The sequence below is a fragment of the Schistocerca serialis genome, chromosome 9 (genome assembly GCF_023864345.2).
Source record: "Schistocerca serialis cubense isolate TAMUIC-IGC-003099 chromosome 9, iqSchSeri2.2, whole genome shotgun sequence".
Classification (NCBI taxonomy): Eukaryota; Metazoa; Arthropoda; class Insecta; order Orthoptera; family Acrididae; genus Schistocerca; species Schistocerca serialis.
The window spans coordinates 23158174-23184751 of record NC_064646.1 but is presented as its reverse complement, the minus strand read 5'-3'; the positions used below and the strand labels follow the sequence as shown (position 1 = coordinate 23184751).

At 42.5% G+C, this 26578-nt stretch overlaps 1 pseudogene; it reads left to right on the top strand.

Moving 5' to 3' along the window:
* The first annotated feature begins 12766 nt into the window (after positions 1-12766).
* On the top strand, positions 12767-12884 carry LOC126419997 (5S ribosomal RNA; annotated as a pseudogene).
* The last annotated feature ends 13694 nt before the right edge of the window (positions 12885-26578 follow it).

The window sequence follows — 26578 nt, the reverse complement described above, 5'->3', positions numbered from 1 at the left end:
TACATCGATGTTGTCGCCAGTGGTCGGCGGAAGGTGCACGTGCCCGTCGACCTGGGACCGGACCGCAGCGACGCACGGATGCACGCCAAGACCGTAGGATCCTACGCAGTGCCGTAGGGGACCGCACCGCCACTTCCCAGCAAATTAGGGACACTGTTGCTCCTGGGGTATCGGCGAGCACCATTCGCAACCGTCTCCATGAAGCTGGGCTACGGTCCCGCACACCGTTAGGCCGTCTTCCGCTCACGCCCCGACATCGTGCAGCCCGCCTCCAGTGGTGTCGCGACAGGCGTGAATGGAGGGACGAATGGAGACGTGTCGTCTTCAGCGATGAGAGTCGCTTCTGCCTTGGTGCCAATGATGGTCGTATGCGTGTTTGGCGCCGTGCAGGTGAGCGCCACAATCAGGACTGCATACGACCGAGGCACACAGGGCCAACACCCGGCATCATGGTGTGGGGAGCGATCTCCTACACTTGCCGTACGCCACTGGTGATCGTCGACGGGACACTGAATATTGCACGGTACATCCAAACCGTCATCGAACCCATCGTTCTACCATTCCTAGACCGGCAAGGGAACTTGCTGTTCCAACAGGACAATGCACGTCCGCATGTATCCCGTGCCACCCAACGTGCTCTAGAAGGTGTAAGTCAACTACCCTGGCCAGCAAGATCTCCGGATCTGTCCCCCATTGAGCATGTTTGGGAGTGGATGAAGCGTCGTCTCACGCGGTCTGCACGTCCAGCACGAACGCTGGTCCAACTGAGGCGCCAGGTGGAAATGGCATGGCAAGCCGTTCCACAGGACTACATCCAGCATCTCTACGATCGTCTCCATGGGAGAATAGCAGCCTGCATTGCTGCGAAAGGTGGATATACACTGTACTAGTGCCGACATTGTGCATGCTCTGTTACCTGTGTCTATGTGCCTGTGGTTCTGTCAGTGTGATCATGTGATGTATCTGACCCCAGGAATGTGTCAATAAAATTTCCCCTTCCTGGGACAATGAATTCACGATGTTCTTATTTCAATTTCCAGGAGTGTATATTGTTAAATTCCTATAATATATAAAAGTCAGTAACTGTAGTGAGTGTTTATGAGGAGATTTAATGGCCCAGGTGCCGATATTTACTGTTGAACAACATGACTAAAGAAAATTTTAAGGACAGCTATGTGCTCAAAATCATAAATGATATTTTGTGGTAAGAAGTTCATGGTGTAATGTGTGTTTACTTAAGGTTCAAAACGGCTCTGAGCGCTATGGGTCTTAACGTCTGAGGTCATCGGTCCCCTAGAACTTAGAACTACTTAAACCTAACTAACTTAAGGGCATCACACACATCCATGCCCGTGGCGGCATTCGAACATGGTTAGCATTACTAAATCAATGATTTTGGTTAATTGGAATGATATTTTTAAACAACAATTTCCTAGCAACAATTTCCATGAATGAGAGAGTAGGGAAGTTACTGACAGACTGGAAACATCAATTTTTTTTTTAAATTTGGGGCAAAATTTTCTCATTTCAAAACATATCACTTGTCCTCGAGACCAGGTCAATTTTGGAAGTCTAAGAAGGAAGTTGATGTGTTATATTCCAGCTGTGGCCGCCAGAATTCAATCTTGCTAGAAGCTCCCCTTGATGCAGCTTGATATACGTGAAGTAGCATATAGTACAAAAGTGGAGTTAGGTAAAAGCGGCAAATGGTACAGTATGTACCATTCCCGTGGGAGAATCCGCGAGTTCTACTGAACTTTCTTCTTATTGGTTGCCCCATTCGGTGCCAAAACGCCTAGCTTCTCTCATTAATTGTATATATATATACTTTTCATTGTATTTAATCCAGTTTTCAGTAGACAACCTCTCATGGTTTCCCTGCGAGCATTCCGTGTTTGTTTATTAAATTTCACTAGTTTTCAGAAACATGAGAGTAATGATATGATATCCGAAGTGCTTCGGACACCTTCGGGTCGCTTTGGCTCGCCAGGGTGACGAAGTACTTTGGCTGTGCTAGTCACTCGGTTTCGGGTGTTCTTCAGAGCCGGAACTGTGTGTCTGTTTCGCACGGACATGTCGTACTCTGTATCGGAAGTTGTCAGAAAAGTTACCGTACTATAACGAAAGCTATGTCGATTGCGTTGGAAGGCACTGTAAAAAGGGATATTTTAAAATGTAAACAAGCGTGATACATTAATACGAGGTTTCACCTACCATCGTTGTCGGTACTACAGATCTTGTCCTCTGCAGATACGGAGACTAGGCTGGGCAAGTGGCGTCCCTCAGAAAAGCACGAACACAGTTTCAAGTTCGAGATGACAGCATAGCAGCCTCCTCCGAAGACGACCCCACGACCGACGAGCGGCCTTCTGCGCTGGAGACACAACGTTAGAAGACGACAGGTTGGTGGAAAGAACGGTTAAGGACCCTTATTCGATCTCTGCAGATCTCTCCAGATTCCAGATCTGACTTCCAACACGACAACGTATAAATTATACTTGGAAGTACAGAAAGATCTCTTGTACGGCATCGGGTGTCAAGATTCAGAGTGAATAACTTCGTCTATGTACGTAGGTTTTCTGTAAACACAGAATGTATGTCTGTTACTAGTTTTAGAAATTGATAATTTCATGAAGTTAACAGAGTTATTCTCCTCTTCTTAGGTATTTGGGCGACGACGCCGATGTCGTTAGTGCTTGTCTTTAACATCACTAAGATGTTATCCGTATAACGTTTATAGCAGACGACTTTAGCTTTATAGTCCTGTCTCTGATTCGGTTAGCCTGCAGTGATCGCAGCCTGTCAGTCGTCTCTCGATATGCTGCTTCCCCTTTGCTTCATTGCGCACTGCATACGTCACACAGATCCTCTGGGAAGTAGCTTTTATAATTTTAAATGGCATCTCATTATTGTACCTTTGTTTAGAACTTTTTAAATTTGTATTTCTGTTTATGTCCATTTGCATTATCCATTGGCCTAGTTGGGTCCGCGGTTTCTTAGATCCGTTCATGGTACGCCCCTTTGCCACTAACTGTTTTAGCTTTTGACATGTCATCTTCATTCTGCTGCATATTTCACAGACGTTTATTTGTTAGTAGCTACCTTTTATAATTTAAATTGACATTTATCCGAAACGCGGGATTAGCCAAGCGGTCTGTGGCGCTGCAGTCATGGACTGTGCGGCTGGTCTCGGCGGAGGTTCGAGTCCTCCCTTGGGCATGGGTGTGCGTGTTTGTCCTTAGGATAATTTGCGTTAAATAGTGTTTAAGCTTAGGGACTGATGACCTTGGCAGTTAAGTTCCATAAGATTTTACACACATTTGAACATTTTGAACATTTTTGATATTTCTCTGAGGATCCATGCAAGAACTCTACCTCTTTCTTGAAGTGCATTTGAATATACACATTTTAGTATTATGCAGAACGTCTTTGATCGTATTCTGATTGTGTATCACGCCACAGCAAACTGCTTTCGGGCAGCAACATCTATCGGGCATGCCTCATTGTGCTACTTGTACCGTAGTGGTAAGCACAGTACGCCAGCGACGAAGCGACGTTACAGACATGAATGTTAACCATTTATCATGATTTCACTCTGTGGGAAGATGCCATTTATACCTAAATAATTTATCAGTCTACTCAGTAATTAAGGCAGTTATGTTTGCTGCTTAAATTTTGATTAATAATCAGCATTGGCGGCCGAAGACTTCCGGCATAAGAAGTCACCCTCATTCAGCCAACGGCCCTTTTAAATAGGGCGGAGGAGCGGACGGAGGTTCAGGGCACTCTCTTGTCCTAGGGGTGGGAAACTACCCCTAAAGGCAGAAGAATCGACAATGATCAATGGCATGAGGATGCAGAAGGCAACGGAAACCACTGCGTTAATGATACGTAAAATGGATTCAAAGGACATGTTGCCCGTAATAAAAAAGTGTCATGATGGTCTCTCCGTTGATAAAAGATTCCGGAATAATTCCCCACACGGATCTTCCGGAGGTAACAGCCAAGGGGGAGTTGACCCTGGGAAGAAGACTGAATAACCAACGAAAGGAAAATGTTCTACGAGTCGGGGCCTGGAATGTCAGATGCTTGAACGTGGTAGGGAAGCCAGAAAATATGAAAAGGGAAATGCAAAGGCTCAATCTAGATATATTAAGGATCAGTGAAGTGTAATGGAAAGAAGAAAAGGACTTCTTTTCAGATGAGTATTGGAGAATATCAACAGCAGTAGAAAATGGTATAACGGGAGTAGGATTCTTTGTGAATAGGAATGTAGGGCAGAGAGTTTGTTACTGTAAACAGTTCAGTGATAGTGTTGTTCTTATCAGAATCGACAGCAAACCAACACCAACAACGATAGCAAGCTGAAGATGAAGAGATAGAGCAAGTATATGAGGATATTGAAAGGGCAGCACAGTATGTAAAGGGAAATTGGCGAATGAAATGTAGTTGTAGGGGAAGAAGTAGAAGAAAAGGTTACAGGAGAATATTGGCTTTGGACTAGAACTGCGAGAGGGGAAAGACTAATGAGTTAAGTAATAAACTTCAGCTAGTAATATCGAATACTCTGTTCAATAATCACAAGAGGACGAGGTATATTTGAACAGGCCGCCCGATACGAAAGATTTCAGTTAGATTACATCATGGTCAGGCAGAGATTCCGAAATCAAATACTGGATTGTAGGGCGTACCCAGGAACAAATATAGACCCAGATCACAATATAGTAGTGATGAAGGGTAGACTGAAGTTTAAGACGTTAGTCAAGAAGAATCAATACGCAAAGAAGTAGGATACAGAAGTACTAAAGAATGACGAGATACGGTTGAAGATCTCTGAGGCTATAGATACAGCAATAAGGAATAGCTCAGTAGACAGTACCGTTGATGAGGAATGGACTTCTCTAAAAAGGACCATCACAGAAGTTTGGAAGGAAAACATAGTACAACGAACGTAACTGCGAAGAAAGCATGGGTAACAGAATAAATACTTCAGTTGATCGATGAATGTAGGAAGTACAAAATTGTTCCAGAAAACTCAGGAATTCAGAAACACATGTCGCTGAGTAATGAAATAAATAGGAAGTGTAGGGAAGCTATGACGAAATGGCTGCAGGAAAAATGTGAAGACATCGAAATAGAACTGACTGTAGGAAGGACAGATTCAGCATACAGGAAAGTCAAAACAACCTTTGGTGACATTAAAAGCAACGGTGGTAACACTAAGAGTGCAACGGGAATTCCACTGTTAAATGCAGAGGAGAGAGCAGATAGGTGGAAAGAATACATTGAAAGCCTCTATGAGGGTGAAGATATCGCCGATGTAATAGAAGAAGGAATAGGAATCGATTTAGAAGAGATAGCGGATCCAGTATTAGAATCAGAATTTAAAAGCGCTTTGGAGGACTTATGATCAAATAAGGCAGAAGTGATAGATACCATTCCGTCAGAATTTCTAAAATCATTGGGGATAGAGGAAACACAACGACTATTCACGTTGGTGTGCGGAATGTACGAGTCTGGCGACATGCCTTTCGGAAAATCATCATTGACACAATTCCGAAGACTGCAAGAGCTGACAAGTGCGAGAAATATAGCACAATCAGCTTAACAGCTCATGCAACCAAGTTGCTGGCAAGAATATTATACACAAGAAAGGAAAAAAAAATTGAGGATGCGCTAGCTGATGATCAGTTTGGCTTTAGGAAAGGTAAAGCCACAAGAGAGGCAGTCCTGACGATGTGGTTAATAATGGAAGCAAGAATAGGGAAAAATCAAGACACGTTCACAGGATTTGTCGATCTGGAAAAAGTGTTCGAAATGGTAATGTTGGAAGATGTTCGACATTCTGAGAAAAGAAGGGGAAAGCTATAATGAGAAACGTGTCATATACAACATGTACAACAGCCAAAAGGGAATAATAGGAGTGGACGACCAAGAACGTAGTGCTGGTATTAAAAAGGATGTAAGACAAGGATGTAGCCTTTGCCCCTACTGTGCAATCTGTACATCGAGGGTGTAATGACGGAAATAAAAGAAAGTTTCAGGAGTGGAATTAAAACTCAAGGGGAAAGGATATCAATGATGCCATTCACTGGTGGCATTGCTAGCATGATTGAAAGTGAAGAAGAATTACATGATCTGCTGAACGGAATGAACAGTATAATGAATACATGGCATGGATTGAGAGTAAAACGAAGAAAGACGAAGGTAATGAAACACAGTAGAAATGAGAACAGCGAGAAACTTAACATCAGGATTGATGGCCTCGAAGTAGATGAACAGCCAGCAAATAATTGAGGATGTGGGTTGCAAGCGCTACTCAGATGAAGAGGTTATCACAGGAGAGGAATTGGTGGCGGGCTGCATCAAACCAGTCAGAACACTGCTGACCAGAAAAGAAATGTCTGCTAACCTTCCATAAAACACTGAAGAGCCAAAGAAACTGGCACACTTGCCTAATATCGTGTAGGGTACCCGAGATGACTCAGAAGCTACGCAACACGATCTGGAATTGACTCGACTAATGTCTGAAGTAGTGCTGGAGGTAATTCACACCATGAATCCTGCAGGGCTGTCCAAAATTCTGTAAAAGAACGACGGGGGTGGACATCTCTCCTAAACAGCACGTTGTCAGGCATCTCAGATATGCTCAGTGATGTTCATGTCTGTGGAGTTTGGTGGCCAGCGGAAGTGTTTAAACTCAGAAGAGTGTTCCTGGAGCTTTTCTGTGGGAATAATGGACGTGTGTTCTGCTGGAATTGCCCAAGTCCGTCGGAATGCACAATGGACGTTATCAGACAGGATGCTTGCGGAAGCGCCACCTGTGACAGTCGTATCTTGACATATCATGGGTCCCATATCACTCCAACTGCATACTCCCCACAATATCATACGGCCTTCACCAGCTTGAGCAGTCCCCTGCTGACATGGAAGGTCCATGGATTCATGAGGTTGTCTCCATATCTCTATACGTCCATCCACTCGATATAAATTGAAACTGGACTAGTCCGATCAGGCAACATGTTTCCAGTCATCAGCAGTCGATGTCGGCGCTATCGGACGAAGGCGAGTGCACAAGTGGGCCTTCGGCCCCTAAACTCCATATCGATGATGTTTCATTGAATGGTTCGCACGCTGATACTTGCTGATGGCCCAGCATTGAAGTCTGCATAAATTTGCGAAGTGGCTGCACTTCTGTCACGTTGAAAGTTTCTCTTCAGTCGTCGTTGATCCCGTTCTTGCAGGATCTTTATTCGGCCGCAGCGATGTCGAAGATTTAATGTTTTACCGGAATCCTGATGTTCACGGTGCTCTCGTGAAATGGTCGTACGAGAAAATCCCCACTTCTTTGCTACCTCGGAGCTGCTGTGTACCATCGCTCGTGTACCGATTATAACACCACGTTCAAACTCACTGAAAGCTTGATAACTTGTCATTGTAGAAGCAGTAAGTGATCTAACAACTGCGGCAGTCGCTTGTTGTCTTATACAAGTGTTACCGACCGCAGCGCCGTACTGTACTTGTTTGCGTATCTCTGCGTTTGAATACGCATGCCTGTACCAGTTTCTTTGGAGCTTTAGTATATGTATATTAAGGTGCAGTTTGTAATAGTTGATAACCCACTCTTACGTACGCTTTTTTCTTAAAATCCCCTTTTCTCTTTCCAGATCAATCTGAGGAAGACATAATGATTCAAACCGGCAAATGAATGACAAATGTTTGTTATGAGAGATTTTCGTGGTACCCACTGAGTTTCGATTGTTGTCGCCTTTGTAATGACTATGTCACACATCATAACTTTCTACCATAAATTTCAATTCATAATAGAGGCTTACCAGTTGTACAGGAATGAAGAGGACAAGGAATGAATGCTCCCTACGCCACAAATAAGTACAGGCATGGATTTGTGGAATTTCTGAAAATTTTACGCAATTATGGCCAGCAGGTAGAAGTTAAAAGAGAGATAGGCACATGGGGCACTGGAAATGTTGTTATCAAGAAAAGGGGTGGCGAAGCATATGTACGACACGGCTCGCAGGTGAGAAAGCACAATTTGGCGGGCACTATAAACAAATGTGGAGGTTGCTGTGCAGTAATCAGGTGTAACACCGGGCACTGAGGTGCTACGAAAAACCTTTACATTGCAGTTACAACAACGCTTAGCAAACTCTGTACCCTGGCGCTGGCATTATGATGATTAACGAGCACTCCAACCGTGCCCTCGAAAGAGTACGTCAGTGGCGTAGGAAAAAGATTGTAAATAAGGAAGCCCAGAGGCTCAATACATACAGTCGTACAGTAATGCAGTCCATAGCTGGAAGTGGAGGAAACGACAGTTGGTTCAAATGGCTCTGAGCACTATGGGACTCAACTACTGTGGTCATAAGTCCCCTAGAACTTAGAACTACTTAAACCTAACCAACCTAAGGACATCACAGACATCCATGCCCGAGGCAGGATTCGAACCTGCGACCGTAGCGGTCGTGCGGTTCCAGACTGTAGCGCGTTTAGCCGCTCGGCCACTCCAGCCGGCGAAACCACAGTTGATTAAGTGGTATCTGGTGATGGATTTCGACAGCCAACTGGACCGCTGAATCAACCGTCGAGTTCTGTTGTACGGACGATCCACAGCCGCCGCGAGACGTTCGCGATTCCTGGGCGCTACATAGGGGCGAGGAGCATGGGGGCGGCCATATTCCGCTCTCTGGATGACGTCTTCCGAAGGACTGTAATATGTCATCCTCAAGGGTAGGACCGGGGCGCGATCTCACAACCTACTGGATCAGAGGCTGTCCTCACTGACTGAGCCACTCTGGACAGAGTGACTGGAGCTTCTATGGCTCTGGCACAACGACGGTTGCCGGCTGTTACGCCCTAACGCCCCACATAGTGATCAGGAGTAGCACTTGAAGGGAGAGCCAGCTGCGCTCGAGGTGTCTGCAGGTTCTGGTCCTAACGTTTGCACTGACACACAATCAAATGCCACGCTGCCGTTGTCTGGATCAGCTGAGGCACTGTGTATTCTTCAGTGGAATAGAAAAGCAAAATTTCTTTGTGTATGTCTGCAGGGCCCAACATGATTCACCCATCTGTCCCAAACCATATGTCTCAGCCATTGTTTTTCATTCCTTACTGAGGTGAGAGGGGAGTGGGGGAGAGGAGGGTGGAGGGAGTGATGGGGTCGTAACTGTTTGGTGTCAGAGCGGTCGTTTAACTTACCAACACAACAAGTTTAACAGGAAAGTGTAGGTCCACGTCCAGTACTGAGGTTTTCTGAGGGAATACGTTTTGGAAGGTGGTGAGTGAGGCAGTGGCACTTAACGTAGGTTCGGTGGCGTCAGCTCGGCACAATGTAGTGTAATGCGACTAGTTTTATGTATGTTATGTTTGGTGTTTGCTCTCGGTATCAGAGTTAATTGTGTGAGCTAGGATACGCGATGTTTACAATTAATTTTGTGAAGCCACAGGAAACTTTAGGCTTACCTTTGCTAGAGGTAATGGTGGACATGATAATTTAGAGCCAGCGAGATACCCATTCTCCAGTTTGTCTTAGCATGATTTTCCGTGTACCAGAGCTGTAACAACTACTTGCTCTCTGTGTAGGCGAAGTAGTCATTTAGCTAGTAGCTGTATTGAGTGTATGAGTGTAGGTGGAAGATGATTCGCTGGAAGAATTAACTTGTGGTTAGATTTTTGAGGCAATTAAATGGAAGGTTTTTTTTTTCATCTGATATAAGATAGAAGCAGAGCATGCAGAATGGTGGAAACACGGGCTACTAATACCGTGGATGCAGTTACTGCTTTAACTTAGCGAGTGCTTGCGTTGACTCAGGAACTGGAGCACGAGAGGCAGGGACATTAGGAACTTAACAGTAAGTTAGAAGCTGAGAAAGCAAATCACGTTCAGCCGAAATTTGAGTCAGGTGAAAATAAGTTTGTTTTGAGAGTGCACACATAGAGGAGGTGTACAGGGTGTTTATAAATGAATATCGGTGTTTTAACGCTTTATAATATTTATTACATTAAACTTACAGTTATAAATGATACGTCAAATGAAAGAGCAACTCTAACAGTTTTACCAAGAACCTTATAAATGTTCACTGGCATAGGGAAGTACGTGATTGGTTGAACTTCACTGTACCCAAGCGCTGGATAGGCCGCAAGGGGCCAATGACAGAGCTTGCTTTGCGTGGCCTCCACGTTCACCCGACCTAACACCATGGATTTTTTCCGTTGGGGCGTCATCAAGTATCGTGTGTACGTGCTTCCGCTACCAGCAGACCTCCTTGAATTAAGAAACCGGAATGAAGCAGCTGTTGCTACAATCACTGAAGAAACACTTATCAACGTTTGGGAAGAACTCGGCTATAGACTTGATGTGTGCCGTGTGACAAATGGTGCTCACACTGAACATTTATAAGGTTCTTGGTATAACTGTTTGAGTTGCTTCTTTCATTTGACATATCATTTATAACTGTAAGTTTAATATAATAAATATTATAAAGCGTTAAATCCGCGATATTCATTTATAAACACCCTGTATATTGCAATAAAGCAAAGAGTTGATCAACAGATGTTCGCTTCTGAAATCAGGTGTTATAGATGTAGCCGGGAGGAGAGTATAAGGAAGGAGTCTAAACAACCAGAGTGATATGCGTGTAGTGGCGTTCGTCACCAGGTACCTAACTGTAGAAGTAGGAAAGGTGGGAAGCACTCACAAGGGAAGCATCTGTTAAACACAAACGGGAGTGTTTCAACCATCGGAAGGCAGTCCAAACAGACCGTAACATTGCACACGTTATAGCACAATGTTTAGTGGGCTTGGGGAGTGGCATGAAAAAGAGATTTTTGCTAGACACAGGGGTGCATCCGTCCGTTATCAGCCTCGACCTCATGGAAAAGAGGGGAGTGGGGCCACCACGGTGTGTTACGTGGGATTGTCGATGGTAGTGTGGTATCCCTGGGTACGGCAGTGCTGGAGCTTCCCGTTGCGAAAATTAGGTTCAGGGAACATATTGTCCTGCAAAGGAGAAGGTTATTCACTGATTATTCGGTTAGACGTTCTCAACAAACATCACTCTAGGGTTGATCTCTGGCGACGCACAGTGGAATTCAGTGGGACTTTGTTTCAACATGAGGAAACAGTTGCAGTTGAGGCAATGGCAGAAGCTAACTTGTCATGGGGCTGAAACCAACTGAAATGCGTACGTGTTCAGCAAAAATCGATTAGCAGAGTAATATACCAGCAGGTACGCGGACGGTAGTATGGCTTTCAAAGGATACCTGTTTGCCGAGAGAAACATTATGTGTGGATCAACCACTCTTAAGCAATGAAGGGCTGCATAGTTCGCGTTGTCTTGTTCCTAGGAATTTGGCGCAACTGTGACAGTAATGAGGAACGAATGAGTCCAGCTATTGCGGATGACTCTGGCAGAGAGGAGGTTACTCTGTCAAAGAGTACAGCAATAGTCACTCTGGAATCTTGGAAGGAGTTCGACAGGTCAATTCTAGAGAAGTCCAAAAGCCAAATGTCGACAAGGGAGTGTTACGAGGGAAAGTGGATCACTTGAAGTGCAATGATAGAAGGACTATGGAAAACTTGCTGTGTTTAAGTGACCTATTTTGTGCAGACAAAGGGTAATGAGCAACCCCGGTGATACAGTATCATATACCGAGAGGGGATAGCACACTAACTTACTGGAAGCCATACCGTATAACAAAGTGTCTGCAACCATTAGTAGAAGAGTTTATGGGATCATAGAACTGAGTGATGGCCCTTGGAGGGCGAGTGCAGTAGTTGCGCCGAAGAAGTCGGTGGACGGAACAAGGAGCTACAGACTTTGCCGTGACCACAGATATCTAAATGTACGAACCATTTCGGCTGCTTATCCCATTCCAAACATCACGGGGACTTAGGATAATCTGGACCAGGATCGGTTCTTTACAAAAATGGCTCCCAGGAGTGGGTAAATCAATTAGAAGTGATACCTGATGAAAGGCCAAAAACTGTGTTTACGTTATCGTGTGGCCACTTTCATTACAAGCGCATGCCGTTTGTACTAAGGAACACACCGACCACTTTTAAGGGTTGTTAGGTGGGGTACTGAGAGCATAAACCCAAATACTTGTATCTAGATGACGTTATTGTCTTTTCAGAGGATTAACCGGAGCGTTTGAGCATGTCTTTATTAGACTACATGCGGCGGGGCGGGGGTCCGTTCTCTTCGTATTGTTATAACATTCACACCTGCCTCGACAGACTTCTTGTCTGCTAACTGTCTCTCTATTCTGTCGTAATAGGTACCATCAGGTTGGTTTAAACCTAATACCTATCAGATAGAGGCCGCAAAACTCTTGTTAAAAATCAGTTCCTGAAAGTTCATGATAAATATCGGACGTTCGGGTTCTACCTTCCTGTAGCAAGATGTTTAAAGTTCTGTTGACTACTTATTGCCACTAAGACTCATGAAATGGCTATCATGTCCGTATTTACGCCTGCACTAATATCGGCTCTGCAAGTTTACAGTTGTAAAGATGTGCTACACAGAGTCATACCAAAGCGGCCAGAAATTTATCAAATTCTGCCTGAATATTCACGACCTGAAAAGTCACTGACCCAAAATTTTACGTGACTTAAACATTCGCCTGATTCAGTAGTCCTCCTTTGCAGGAAGTGCTTGCCATAATATTCCGCCACAAATGCGAAATATGCTACACGGGTTTTCTAAGTTCGATTAGAGTATTTCACACGCGACTATCATTCACGGCCAACGACCGTGCCGCAGTGGTAACACCGGTTCCCGTTAGATCACCGAAGTTAAGCGCTGCCGGGCTGGGCTAGTACTTGAATGGGTGACCTTCCGGTCTGCCGAGCGCTGTAGGCAAGCGGGGTGCACTCAGCCCTTCTGAGGCAAACTGAGGAGCTACTTGATTGAGAAGTATCGGCTCCGGTCTCGGAAACTGCCACGGCCGGGAGAGCGGTGTGCTGACCACATGCTCCTCCATATCCGCATCCAGTGATGCCTATGGGCTAAGGATGACACGGCGGCCTGTTGGTACCGTTGAGCCTTCATGGTCTGTTAGGGAGGAGTTTTTATCTTTCATACGAAATCACATAAAAAACGAACGCTAAAATGCTTCCTCTGAAGTCACTTTTTGTCAGCGAAAACCGAACCGAATTCCCGCTTTACATACTATTTGCGAAGGGTGATCTAGTGTGATGCGTTCGGTAAAACTTCATGAAGCGGCTCCCCTAGGAGTTTACTCGTATAGACAGCACCCCTGTCTTCGCGCGGAAAGCTCTCAATTCTGACCGGCTTTTGATCTGGATGGCCAACCAGAATATCCTTTGTAGGTGAGTCTGTGGAAAACTCCTCCCTCATACTATCACAATTTCTGAAGCAATTTTACGTAAGCAAAATATTAGTTTACTTCATTAAATTTATTAATAAATCAAATTATGTATGAAGTAACCGCAAAATTAAATAAAAAATTATTCCGTTCCTAACTTCTTTTCTGGCTGTCATTCTACAAAATCATGTTTACTCAAATATACGTCACTTGACTCGTGATTTTTCGGAGGATTTCTTTTTCACGTGTTGGATTTCACGTAGATCTTCACAAAATAAAATATTCCGAATTTTCATATGTCCCTCATTCACAGGTTTTCATGCACAGGTTTTTCATGAAGCAGATTTGACCCAATGACTTTATATGAGCAGTTATGAGCATTACAGAAAAATAGGGTGACTTTTTCCACTTTTTCTTTCAAAGCTGGTTTTGTGTGCTGTAGGATGTAGCATTTCGTCTTGTTTAATACTGTTAATCGCCAATATGGTAATACGGATAGTCCACATTCTGTAACCCATTTTAGATTTGACATGCGGGGAAAGAACGTGCTAGTCTATCACTTCAGGGAGTAATTGTACTTAGTCCAATGCTGTGTATTAAGTTATAGGTTTCTAGTGGGTTGGCATACAATATTAAAGCAAGAAACAGAACTTTCCTTTTTATTGGTACTAGTTAAAAAAACAACATTAGCTGTAATGCAGGTGTTGTAAGTCACTCGTATCAGTTTTGCTTGTCTGTTACTTGTTCTGAACGATGAGTACTTCATCTGAGGATGAAAGACATAAACCTTCACATTCTAAGAGCGTTAGGTAAAAGTACGTACGAGGCTGAATGATTACAGTCATGAAGAAGTGAAGAATTCTGTCGCACAAACTACAAAAAGACCTTAACTGTAAGTTTGAGTGTTTTGAGGAAGTGAGTGATGAAGAAATGCCAAATATTATATAAAAATTTAGTTGTACAGAGACTGGAATAAACAACTATTGTTTTTGACAGGCCTCTTTGTAGTATTTCTGGTTCACAAAGGGCGATCAGGGAAGAATGAACATGAAGCCCAGTTTCGAGAAAGTAATTTCAACCACGAAGTAGTACATCCTGTTTCTATATGCAGAAAAGCCTTCATGGCAGTACACTGCATAACAAGGCGCAATTACGGATAGTGGAGAAATTTATGAATTTCGGCGAGTTTGTTCAAGGAAATAGTCCTTGGAAATTTAAGGGAGGTGTATGTATGGGACACATCATCTCCGAGGTAGCGAGTTGTTAGATCGGTTACTGCTGCTACAGTAGCAGACTAACAATATTTAAGTTAGTCTGATCGTGGTGTTATAGTCGGCGCAAGAGCGATGGGACACAGTATCTCCGAGGCAGCGATGAAATGGGGATTTTCCAGTACGACCATTTCACTAGTGTACCCTGCATATGAGGAGTCCGGTAAAACATGAAATTTCCAACATCGCTGCGGCGCAAAAAGATCCTGCAAGATCGGGACCAACGAGGAATGGAGAGAAGCGTTCAACGTGACAGAAGTGCAAACCTTCCGCAAATTACTGAAGATTTCAGTGCTGTGCCGTGAACCAGTGTCAGTGTGCAAACCATTCTACGAAACATCGCCAATATGGGCTTTAGGAGCCGAAGACCTTGATGACTGCATGACTCAAAGCCTTACGCCTCGTCTGGGCCCGTCGACCGACAGTGGACTGTTCATGACTGGGAACATGTTGCTTGGTCGGACGAGTCTCGTTTCAAATTGTAATGAGCGGATGGAAGTGTACGGGTTTGGAGACAACCTTATGAATCCATGGACCCTGCATGTCAGCAGGGACTGTTCAAGCTGGTGGCGGTTTTGTAATGGTGTGGGGCGTGTGCAGTCGGAGTGATATGGGACCCCTGATAAGTCTAGATACGAATCTGGCAAATGACACGTACCTAAACATCCTGTCTGATCACCTGCATCCTCACGTGTCCATTGTGCATTGCGACTGACTTGGGAAATTCCAGCAGGACAGTGCGACACCCCATTGCAGTGGGGTGGGTTATAAAAGTTTTCTCGTTCCTCGTATTGTTCACTGCAAAAGTTCCACCTACTTCAGTACGGCGGCAGATCACCAACCTGTTTCTCTGCATACGTATGTACTGCGCGGACGACTTACGTTACAAAGTCCTCTGGTAGCAAGCTACCCTCTAAATTCTTACAATACCTTTCGGGCGGAAAGTGGTTGCTTCGTTCTCTCAGTAAAATGTCAAAATTCTGAAACGAGTCTTTTATTCCATTTCAGTTAAAAAAAAAAGACAAAAGAAACTGCCATCAGCCCACATGTAATTAGCGAACAACATCACAGTCCTAAATTCACAACTCATGCAACGCAGTATACATGCAAGGAAGTCAGAGATGCACTTAGGTCCAACACGAAGAATTACGTGATTTCACAGTCAATACTCCTTTACTATATCTGAGTTTCACATTCAGTCCTTTTCAGTGGATTACTATTGAAGAAATTGTTTGCCAAATATTTTATATATGGATACGCAACATGCCACGCGGACGTTTAGGAAAGCCGGACGTTCACAAGCGTTTATCTTTCCCAAAAAACAATTCTAGAACTTCCAAACTTCAGAAAACTGCCCGTAAATGCAACTACTTCTACGGCAACACAATATGGACGCGAATTTCCAATAACTTCTTCTTTTTACACATTATGTAGATGGACACGTTCAACATGATGTGCACGTTTAATAGCTACCCAATGACTCCTCCATGCTGCTCCTTCCGTAGCCTATAACTACCTGCCAGTGCACGGGATCTGCTAAAGTCTGATTCGTTGATCAAAATGTCCAGCCAATCAGAACAATTGTTCGAGATCATTCGCTCGCCAAATCGTCCAACGCCAATCATTATTTCCAGCTGCATTTACATTTCAATATGCAAATATTAGTATAATGTTTAACAAAACCAAACGAAAAAACAATTAAATTGGGAATTTATTTAGAAATATATTATCTGCAAACAGCTATTCTGGCTGCCTTCTTACAAAAGCAAGTACTCTTAGACATACGTCATCAGAAATAAGGAGAAAATACAACTTTCCCACTACACAGTTATGTAATATTATACAATATAAAATACTGAATTTCTACATATGTACCACTTAACACTCTCACTCATTCTCATTCATTCCACAACAACAAAACTAATAGATACGGTATTAATTAAACAATAATATTTTCTGAATTTTATATTACGAAAATGAAAAGTAGTTAACGTTTTTAATATGAAAATCCAAATAAACTGACCTGATATTTTGTGAACTCCAGAAGTGATTTCAAATGATACTAAAAGACAAACTGTTGTTATTCCTAACTGCATGTTTTAGTCTAAGTGTCGGTTTGGGGTGTTTTAGGTAATTCCCTCTACCTCAGAAACTATGACAGACAGAAGGCTCAAAGTTTTATTCCAAATCCTCTTGAATAACAAAATGCAGTGTATCGACGTTGAACAAGATCGAGTTATATTTAGTATAATTTGTTTAGATTCAAAGGTGGTTTGAGTATAAGCTCCTGATGAGTGACACGCTGGCGCGTTCACACGCTGCAGCACCAACAGGTGCACATAACTCATTGCAAGGACACAACTTGCTGTCTCCTTCACAGCCTCCACCTCCAATACTGGGGGCTGTACTGCAATGTTGCTTACTACAATAATTGTTATCGCGCATTAACTCGCGACGTCACATCCACACATCCAGAAGTGCTACAGAGTGGCTCCTGGAACTCTCTTCTGAGTTTAAACCCTTCCGCTGGCCACTGAACCTCCCAGACGTAAACATTATCGATCATATCTGGAACGCCTTGTAACGTGCTATTCAGAAGAGATCTCCACACCCTCGTACTTTTACGGATTTATGGACAGTCCAGCAACATTCATGGCGTGAATTTCCTTCAGCATTACTTCAGATATTAGTCGAGTCGATACCACGTTGTGTTGCGGCACTTCTGCGTGGTCTCGTGGGTTCTACACTATATTAGGTGAGTGTACTAGATTCTTTGGCTCTTTAGTGGATATGCCCAACCTGCGATATCTACACTACCGAGATGAATGTGCTGAATATAATATTATATGAATGTTTAGATGATTGCATGAATAAACAGATTTTTTAAAAAAATTAATAAGTTCACCATCGAGCATAAGGTACACAAAGTCCACGTTGATACATTTTATTCCTGGAAGAAATGTGCTTGTTTAAGAACCGAAAAGGACGATGCGAGAGGAACAGTCTTCATAGACTACACAAAAGAATTATTTTTTCCGAATGCAAGAAGTAATCATAACTATCAGAAAATACAATTGTCTGTTCAGTGTTTCAGTATTCAGCAGCTTTCAAATGCAAATGCAAATGGAAGAAAAGAAGTCAGTGAATCTGTTTTCCTTTTAATTCATTTTGTGACAAAACTATTGAACAAGGAAGGGAAATATTTTGAAATTTTTGTCAATCCTCTTTAGGCCAGGACTAGAATGACGCTATTATAAGGTATCTTAATTACATTGTAAGTAGACTGAAACTTCTGCAGACACCACAAAATCGCTACTAGAAGTACAAATAGATTGGAAGCATATCATGGTTGAAGCTAAATGTGAAGTTAAGCAATTTTGTGTTGTGGTGTTGCGGTATGATACCAATCTGGGAGTCGTTTCTGGAGAACAAATATTTGAGGAAATGTCCATTCACAAAAAATCTATCAGAGGGGTAATCATCAAAAAATACCAACTGAACCTCATTCAGTATCAAGATATTTACAACAGTGCTTGGATATTATCCAAGGTGAGAGCTTCACAGCTACTTCAAGAGCAACAGTCTCGATATCCCCTATCTCCTGTTCACAGAGGTAATATAATGAAATGCTAATTCCGAACTACTTTATATAATGGTAGTAATTATAATAATAATAAGAAGAAGAAGAAACAGAAGAAGAAGAAGAAGAAAATTATTGATCGTCTGGAAATATCAGAAGAGAAGTTTCAGAACCTCTAGCTGTTGAAGGAGTGGGGCCAAAAGGCTAGAGTGTTTTACACAAAACTTTTCCACTAGCCTGAGAAGTACATATTGGGTCAAAGTGATACTATAAGCTCCTGTCACATGAATGTGACCATTGCCTAACTTCAACATCAACAGGTAATAATCACCCACAGACGGCAAGTGGCAGCACTAGCAGTGAACGATATATAAAGCGTGTTTGGGGGACGCAGAAGACAGTGCAGTAGCTGCATAATGTGGAATTGGATTTATCTAACGTCCAGAAGGGCATGATCATTGGTTGTCGAGCCGAACGTGGAAGCATTTCAGAAACGTCTAGGTCTGTAAGTTGTTCACCTGTCCCAAGGTTAAAGCATACCATCCACAGCAAAATTACGCTGCCCGAAACTGGAGCAGAGGCAACTGTGGTCGACCATGGGTCAGAGATGTGTACGGGTGAACAGACGTGCAACTGCTGAGCAACTGACCGCCCAGAAGAAACAGTGTCTCCTGAAGGGCCGTTCATGGAACGTAGCTATATATGGGCCTCCGTAGCAGGTGCCTGGTTCATGCACCCATACTGACTTCTGCTTATTGGCGACGAAGGCTGGAATCTGCACGCCAATACTGCAACTGAACGTCCTCTAAGTCACGAATTACATTTTATGCTTTGTCATACAAACGGCAGTTGGAGTGTACAGTGTGAAACGTCGAAACCAAACACCTTGCGACAATCCTTGGAAGGGTTCAGGATGGAAAAGGAGCCTTACAACATAGGGAACATGTTCATGGCATTCCCTAGGCGATCTTGTCATCCTGGAAGGCACAGACGGTCAATACAAATATGCGTCTATCCTTGGGAATTATATCAAGCCCAACATGCAGTTTGTTGTGCTACTTCAACCAGTGGGACAGTGAAACGTGTTACGCGGTTTATGTGCATAGTTTGAAGAGCTCCAGGAATTACCATACTCTCGTGGCCATTAAACTTCCCTGATTTATAACAATTCGATAGTCTGTGGGATCACCTCGATGACGCTCTTTGCTCCTTTACTCCTCAGCCGGGAATCCTGGTGCAGCTGACCAAAGCACTGCAGTCAGCGTGGCTCGATATCCTTATCGGTCGGTACTGCCTACATTGACTCTCTTCCTGTACATGTGGGAACGGTCCGTATTTCAATAGGTTGTTATCAGGCTTTTAATGGGTTGTCACATTATGTGAATGGACAGTGTGCAGTTTGCTTCTATTACCACTTCACAACATGAAGTTAAACTATCAAAGAGGAAATTTTTTATAATGTGTAACAAAAATTACAGTTTTACTTTCAGTATCTACTATTTCGCTATGTACAAGTAGCACGCTTTTTCCTTGTAATGCACGGTAGAAATTTATTTTAAATTTAATGTATGTAATATATCATTCCAAATGATTCTGGTATTTACCAATTCCATTTGTTAGTATCCAAGAACTCGCTCTCCAGAACAAATTTGATAATGTTGTCAAAGCACGTTCTTTTCCATGCTTTTCATATGTTTGAGACCACATGTCGATCAGTATGATTACTCTGTTGTACTTGGGTGCACAGTGCCAAGGACGTTGAAGATAGTAATGTGCAGCAAACTTCATCTCAGGCGCCGACAATGCAATCAACCAACTACTGTACTTTAAACACGAATTATGGTACTGTAAATGGGTTATGTTCTTTAACGTGAATGTAAGAATGCACATCATCACATTTTGTTCTGCATTTCACAGTGTAAATTCAAGAGGGTCTGAGAATGAACTTTTTAATTATAGAGCGAAACGGTCAATAAAACCAATCATGTCACTTAAAGCTATCCTCAAAAGCTCTGTTCACTGGGTCTCAAATTAGAGCCTTGTGCTAAATAAAACTCTTATCGGAACATGAGGCCAGTACTAGGAGAAATCCGACTGAAATGTGCCAGGTCTGCACTAGAAATCAACGAAAGAGAGGGCTATACGAAAAGGATAAAGAGTTAGCAGGGAAGTAGACAAGAGAAGAGGAATCTGAAGACCTGGAAGAAAAAGAGAGAGAAGGGAAATGGCGAAGAGGTTCTGGGGGGAGGGAAAGAAAATGCAATCCATGAGTAGATTTCCTGTTGTCCTACAGAGGCTGTAAAGAAAGAAGAACCATTAGTTAGGTTAAACACAATATCAAAACATGCAATCAGGCTATAAATGTCGCTGTAAAATCTGTATCACGCTACATAGCTAAGGCGATTAGTCATTTCTCATACATTCTTTTAAGAAAAAATACTAAAAGAAAGAACATAACACCTTCTGTTAATGGAATCGCATGAAATAACTTTGTAAGTTAGTCTTGAATTTGTTAGTTCCTACTTTTCACTTACCACTCAGTCGATAATGCTGCATCCTACATTTTGTCTGTTCCTAATTGTCCAACAGTGACGATAAGCTGCCGATGGAACAATAAAGTGACCCTAAAATTAAAAAAATGTCCTTTTTGTCCTCTGCAGCAGAAAGTCCATTCGGTAGCTACCGGCATTTAACATTTCACCGATTTTGCAATGGAACTCATTAATAAATATTTTATCGGGTTTATTCAGATTAATTTCCGTTTGTCATCGTGCTGTTTAATCAATTTTCATATCTCTTTGAAATGTTATTTTTCACGCTGCGGCTCGAATAAAGCCGAATATAACAACAAACAAATACGTTTCAGTATAATTTAGTCTCTTAATTTCTGGCTCTAAATGTGGATCTATGTTTTTTCTCTCTTGATTTTCCTGTAGTTTCGAACTTCAACATCTATGCAAACGTAACGTAAGCGTGTAAGCGAAACACCTAAAGACTTTGTGTCAAAAAATGTAACACTATGATTTTCACTACCAGCTGAACTGTATAGGTAATTTGTTACACGACGTATGAGGAATTAAAGTTAACAAGACAACTGGTCGTAGCGAACCTGGCAGTCAGTGGTCTATTGTTAAATGTGTAGCTACTGTGGGTTTGACCTTTTATACAGACGGCAGATTTCCCTTAAAGGGTGAATGGAAAGTGATACACTTGTATAATTATTTGACGTCAGTTCTGCGATGATTTCCTTGCTTTTAGAGACCAGTGCAGGTTTTTACTACTTGGAACATTTTGGCTGCAATTCCATGTTCTGAAATGCCTTAGGCAACTTAGATGTCGTTAGAGAAATTTGGATGTTCTAGCTTCATTGTTTCGCATAAAGTTTCCTTTGTTTTCCAAAATTCCTATTCTCTTTGCTGTTTCTAAACCCAATGGATAATTTTCTTAGTAGATTCCAATAATGCTAGCCCATTTATAACCTATATATGTGAATTTTCTATAAAAAATCACAAAATGCAAGGAAATCTTTAACCTTGTTTTCATCGCTGTTATCTGGGACCTCCAGTATTGTTTGTATCTTTTCACTGAAATGCTGTGTACAAAATAATTGGTTTCCTTTCGTATAAATTCCGATTTTTTTAAGTTACCGTGACATAATTACCAGAAAAAATACTCAATACTTCATCCAAAGATTTATTATCTTCTTTCCAACTATTTATCAGAATCAGAACATCATCCACGTAACATGTCAACCTCGATAGTAATTCCTCTCATAGTACACCATTTAACATTCCAATAAATGCTTCTACAGAAATATTTAGCCCAAAGGATTCCACATTAGAATGATAACATCGACCCATGTATACAAGAACTGTATATTTTACACATTCTTTAGCCAACATTATCTGTCCCAAACTGGCCATCACATGAATGCTAGCTATAACTTGAATATTATTAAACTTTTGAATCAGCTCCTCTAATATTTATGGTCTATTCTTTTGTGGCATAATAGTTTTCTATTGCTCTCACGTCCAGAATTATTCTTACAGGTCTTTAAGACCGATACTAATGGACCGAGCGAGGTGGGGCAGTGGTTAGGACACTGGGCTTGCATTTGGGAGGCCGACGGTTCAATCCAGCGGCCGGCCGTCCTGATTTGGATTCAAAAATGGTTCAAATAGCTCTGAGCAATATGTTACTTAACTTCTGAGGTTATCAGTCCCCTAGAACTTAGAACTACGTAAACCTAACTAACCTAAGGACATAACACACATCCATGCCCGAGGCAGGATTCGAACCTGCGACCGTAGCGGTCTCGCGGTTCCAGACTGACGCGCCTATAACCGCTCTGCCACTCTGGCCGGCCCTGATTTAGGTTTCCCGTGATTTCCCTAATGCAGGGATGCAGGCTAGTGCGGGGATGGTTTCTTTGAAAGGGTACGGCCAACTTTCTTCCCCGTCCTTCCCTAATCCGATGAGACCAATGACCTCGCTGTTTGGTCTCCTCCCCCAAAAACAACAACCAATACTAATGGACTACAATAATGGCTTTGTGATCTTTCAATCACGTTCCAATATAACGTATGCTTAATTTCTTTGTCTAATGCTCCGCATTTTGCTGTGGGGATAGTATACAGTCTCTGTTTGATTGGCTTTTGCTCTCTTACTTCGAAACACTAGACCTAGTCCCTCCTTAGACTCGGCCAATCTCAAAATGCTTTTACATGTTTTCTCAACGACATCCTTAGCGGGTCTCATTCATGAAATACCAAACTTTCATCTTGCCCTACTTTGTCAGTAATCACGTCATCAACATTTTCTCGAGATATCGTTAAGTTTAACACCAATCTACAAATATTTTCTTCACTATCCACATTATTTGTAACAGCTCTTCCTCACTAAACATGGTACTTTGCCTCCCAATTTTCATCGTTTGTGCCACCTATGTCTTCTAATATTCCGTTTCAGATATCCTCAAGGTAATCATTAACTTTATCCTTTAGTAGTTTAACATGAACCTCACTCTGGTTATCCCTCTGGATCACAATCTTAGAAACAAGAATTCATCTTCCTTTCTACAACTCTTTCAAAATCTACCACAGCACAGGTCACCCCAAAATTAACTTGATGAACAATCCAGGAATGAAGATTACATTAACATTAAACCTCCCATCTTTAATCTAAAGTGGCATGCACTTGGTTCCTTAATCACTTACTTTCAACAGCAGTGTTTCCAGTTATTCTCAGCCCTTGTACTGGGAATTCTAAAATATCATTTCCCTCTTTTAACGTAAATACGCTCCTCCTTTATTGCACTAGCGTCACTCCCAGAATCTAGTATAACTAATACTTCTGTGTCGTATAACTGTACATTTAATGTGGGCTGATAATCTTCATTGACCTCCTTCTTCTCTTCAAATGGTAAGTTTCCCTTAACGAAATCCCTCTTCTCACATTCCAAATAATTGACACTGCCTGGTCCTTGTTCGGAATTGGTTCTCGTCCGGACCTCATCTGAACTCCTACTTAGTTTTCCTGTCTCGGCCTGTTCATGTCCGTCCCATCACCTGAATTTTCTGTCCTCGACCTTCCTACGCCATCTCTCACCTCTCTTTGATATTGTCCATTATTACTGTCGGAACTTCCGTAGTTCCAGCCATCTCTTCCTATAGAAGGTGGTTCCCTATAATTTTCTACATGATCATCTTTTTGCACATTATCTTGATTATTTCGTCTGCACCCATTACCTCTCCATCCTTCTCTATGTTGACTTATGCCAAACAGTTAATACAGCTGGTCCAGAGTATTCCATGTACTGTGAACACTGTCTTTCAGAGTTCCTAATAATTTTCCTTGTAAACCTACAGGTTATATGAACAGTACAGTAGAAATTAAATCCCTTTCCTTCAGAGGATCATCTTAATATAACTTCCGCTCAACACTAGAAGTTAGTTCACTAATGTTATCATGTTCCTTGGTTTAGTTTCATTGGAGCTAATATTTTCTGACAATTCCTCTTCAGTTTTCTCCAACGAGCTGTTCAGCTGGTGAATTCCGGTGTTTCTCTTTGATTTTCTGTGCTAACCATCTCCTTTATGCCTTTCAATTTAGCCTTAAATTTATGCAATTCTACTCTAACTTCATTTTATGATTCTTCACAGGATATGGTCAACTGATCAACTCGCTCATCAGTTTTGTTCGGCAGATTCTTTCTAGTTAATCTTAACTCATTATTGGTTTGATCAATTTACCTACCCAACATTTTACTACAGACATCAGTTTTAGTAGCTCTCCTAGACAAACTCATGTTATTCCTATGATTTGCTTTTGACATCTGTCTTAGCGTAACAATAATATGCCGAAGGCTACACCCTTCTAGTGTTCCGACACTAACCTCACCAATACTGTTTGATAATTCTGTTGCTTCATTCAATCTGACTTGCACTCTCATCAATTTCTTGTTCCCCATTTACTCCAACACTGTCATGATACGCTACATCAGGAGATTTACTCAGTGGTAATAAATTAGTATTGTCGTTACTGATTAAGTCATCTATCTGGATAGTGATTTCATCACTCACATAAGCATTAGCTCATTATTATTCTCTCCATACTATCAACAATTACTTGAGTGATGGATTTAGTATCCACATATACTACGAAAGTTTCACAATAAAGCTTTATTTATTCAATTTTTTCGAAGTAATTTCCTCCACGTTGAACACACCTCTCCATCCTCCGAAACCAATCCCTTAACCAGTTCTCTCAAGTTTCTGTAGGGAATAAGGCACACCCGCTGTCCCAATCCCTCAGGATGTCCTCAGTCACTTGAAAACTGCACTCCTCTCAGCTTCATTTTCACATGTTGGAACAGCGCAGTATTACAGGGAGCAAGGTGTGGAGTGTAAGGAGGGTTCTCAAGAAATTTCAGTGCTTTACCCCGCAAATATTCGTTGCGTGCTTGCGGCCCGGTGAGCTGGAGGATTGGCAAAACGATTGCCGGCCGCGGTGGTCTAGCGGTTCAGGCGCTCAGTCCGGAACCGCGGGACTGCTACGGTCGCAGGTTCGAATCCTGCCTCGGGCATGGCTGTGTGTGATGTCCTTAGGTTAGTTAGGTTTAAGTAGTTCTAAGTTCTAGGGGACTGATGACCACAGATGTTAAGTCCCATAGTGCTCAGAGCCATTTGAACCATTTGATTGGCAAAACGATTGTCATGATGGAGGAACCAGGTGTCCATTCTTGACTTTGGTCGTAGGTTGTTCAAAGACTGGATGACTCTGGGCAGGCACTGCTCAGTGTACCACTGTGTGTCCAAAACAACATGCTTTGCGATTCCACTCGACTTGAAAAAAAAAAAAAAAAAGCAGATGTCATTCTGTTCTTCACTGATATGGATATTTTGACAGTTACGGGTGTGTTGTCATCTTCAGAGACCCAAAGTTTGTTTTGAGAATTAGTTGGCACGTACAGCCAAGTATCGTCACCTGTCCCGATGTTATTGACATACTTAAAATCTCTCTTAGAAAATTTCTTTAACAGCTCCCTGCCCCCAATTCACACGTAGTGTCATCTGTCCTTCCGTCAGTCGATACAGCACCCAGAGACAACAAAGTTTCTTTACTTGCAAAAGATCGCACAGAACCGAATGAATTGGTTGTGCATTTATCCATAAGGTATTCTATATCTGCTTACAGGTCACTCGTCCGTGTTCGTCTAGCATTTTCTTCAAATCGTTAATGTTCTCCTCCGTAACTGATGATGGTGACGTTCACGTCCTCTCGGCGTTCTCCAGAGTGTAATTTCGTCTTTGGAATTCTCTGTACCACCGGAATATAATTTTAAGTTGTGGATGCTCATCACCGACTCAAAAATCATTTCTTCAGAGCACTGGTCTACATTTAAATCATGCGCGAAGTTCTACCTCAGAACTGACCGAATCTCACTTCGTGACCACGATTCCATAGCAAGCACTTCAAACTAACTCTGCTAGTGAACGACTTCCCCTACATCTACATCTACATCCGTACGCATGACGGTGTGTGGCGGAAGGTACCTTGAGTACCTCTATCGGTTCTCCCTTCTATTCCAGTCTCGTATTGTTAGTGGAAAGAAGGATTGTCGGTATGCCTCTGTGTGGGCTCTGATCTCTCTGATCTTATCCTCATGGTCTCTTCTCGAGATATACGTAGAAGGGAGCAATATACTGCTTCACTCCTCGGTGAAGGTATTTTCTCGAAACTTCAACAAAAGCGCGTACCGATCTACTGAGCGTCTCTCCTGCAGAGGCGTCCACTGGAGTTTATCTATCATCTCTGTAACGCTTTCGCGATTACTAAATGATCCTGTAACGAAGGGCGCTGCTCTCAGTTGGATCTT